At 39.6% G+C, this 2,283-nt stretch overlaps 1 pseudogene across 1 annotated transcript; it reads left to right on the forward strand.

The window, feature by feature from the left end:
- The first annotated feature begins 450 nt into the window (after positions 1–450).
- Positions 451–1,324, forward strand: LOC309664078 (protein BUD31 homolog pseudogene; annotated as a pseudogene). The gene has a single exon. The product of its transcript is annotated as a protein BUD31 homolog pseudogene (transcript).
- The last annotated feature ends 959 nt before the right edge of the window (positions 1,325–2,283 follow it).

Consider the following 2,283-nt stretch of genomic DNA (forward strand, 5'->3'; position numbering starts at 1 on the left):
AAACAGCAAACAAACAATGATGAACAACACAATAAATGAAATTAAAAATTCTCTAGAAGGAATCAATAGCAGAATAACTGAGGCAGAAGAACGGAAAAGTGACCTGGAAGATAAAATAGTAGAAATAACTACCGCAGAGCAGAATAAAGAGAAAAGAATGAAAAGAACTGAGGACGCTATCAGAGACCTATGGGACAACATTAAATGCACCAGCATTCGAATTATAGGGGGCCCAGAAGAAGAAGAGAAAAAGAAAGGGACTGAGAAAATATTTGAAAAGATTATAGTTGAAAACTTCCCTAATATGGAAAAGGAAATAGTCAATCAAGTGCAGGAAGCACAAAGAATCCCACACAGGATAAATCAAAAGAAAAACATGACAAGACACATATTAATCAAACTATCAAAAATTAAATACAAAGAAAAAATATTAAAAGTTGCAAGGGAGGCAGGCAATAGAGAAGGGGCGTCCGACGGCGACGGAGGACGTGATCTTTGCAGATTATCTTCTGGGGAAAAAATGCCTAAAGTCAAAAGAAGCCGGAAAGCTCCCCCAGATGGCTGGGAGTTGATCGAGCCAACATTGGATGAATTCGATCAAAAGATGAGAGAAGCTGAAACAGAACCTCACGAGGGAAAGAGGAAAGTGGAATCTCTGTGGCCCATCTTTAGGATCCATCACCAGAAAACCCGCTATATTTTTGACCTCTTCTACAAGCGGAAAGCCATAAGCAGGGAACTGTATGAATACTGTATTAAAGAAGGCTATGCAGATAAAAACCTGATCGCAAAATGGAAAAAGCAGGGATATGAGAACCTATGCTGCCTGCGGTGCATTCAGACATGGGACACCAATTTTGGGACAAACTGCATTTGCCGGGTCCACAAAAGCAAGCTGGAAGTGGGTCGGATCATCGAGTGCACGCACTGCGGCTGCCGGGGCTGCTCTGGCTGAGGCCATCGGGCCCGACCCCTCTCCGCCCTGGACTCTGGACTGCGCAGGTTTCTGCCTGTCACGCCACCCTTTCCTGGGAGCAGCTCTTCCTCAGAGCAGTTCCCCAGGCCCGAGTAGGAGCATGGTCTCTACGTGTGAAGGCTTTGGTGTTCATCAGCTGTGATTTGTAGAAATAAAACTCTTAAACCTTAAAAAAAAAAAAAAAAAAAAAGTTGCAAGGGAAAAGAAACAAAGAACACATAAGGGAATCCCCATAAACTTAACAGGTGATCTTTCAGCAGAAACTCTGTAAGCCAGAAGGGTGTGGCAGGACATATTTAAAGTGATGAAAGGGAAAAAACTACAACAAAGATTATTCTACCCAGCAAGGATCTCATTCAGATATGACAGAGAAATTAACACCTTTACAGGCAAGCAAAATCTAAGAGAATTCAGCACCACACAACCAGCTTTACAACAAATGCTAAAGGAACCTCTCTAGTCAGGAAACACAAGAGAAGGAAAAGACCTACAAAAACAAAGCCAAAACAGCTAAGAAAATGGTAATAGGAACATACATATTGATAACTACCTTAAATGTAAATGGATTAAATGCTCCAACCAAAAGACACAGTCTGGCTGAATGGATACAAAAACAAGACCTGTATATACGCTGTCTACAAGAGACCCACTTCACACCTAGGGACACATACAGACTGAAAGGGGATGGAAAAAGATATTCCATGCAAATGGAAATCAAAAGAAAGTTGGAGTAGCAATTCTCATATCAGACAATATAGACTTTAAAATAAAGACTATTACAAGAAACAAAGAAGGGCACTACATAATGATCAAGGGATCAACCCAAGAAGATATAAAAATTGTAAATATTTATTCACCCAACATAGGAGCACCTCAATACACAAGGCAAATGCTAACAGCCATAAAAGGGGAAATCGACAGTAACACAATCATAGTAGGAGACTTTAACACCCCACTTTCACCATGGACAGATCATCCAAAATGAAAATAAAGAACGGAACAAAAGCTTTAAATGGCACATTAAACAAGATGGACTTAATTGACATTTATAGGACATTCCATCCAAAACAACAGAATACACTTTCTCCTCAAGTGCTCATGGAACATCCTCCAGGATAGATCATATCTTGGGTCACAAATTAAGCCTTGGTAAATTTAAGAAAATTGAAATCGTATCAAGTATCTTTTCCGACCACAATGCTATGAGACTAGATATCAATTGCATGAAAAAAATGTAAAAAATTCACACATGGAAGCTAAACCATATGCTACTAAAAAACCAAGAAATCACTAAGGAAATCAAGAAA

The sequence above is a fragment of the Balaenoptera physalus genome (assembly GCF_965194825.1).
Source record: "Balaenoptera physalus genome assembly, chromosome: 7".
Classification (NCBI taxonomy): domain Eukaryota; kingdom Metazoa; phylum Chordata; class Mammalia; order Artiodactyla; family Balaenopteridae; genus Balaenoptera; species Balaenoptera physalus.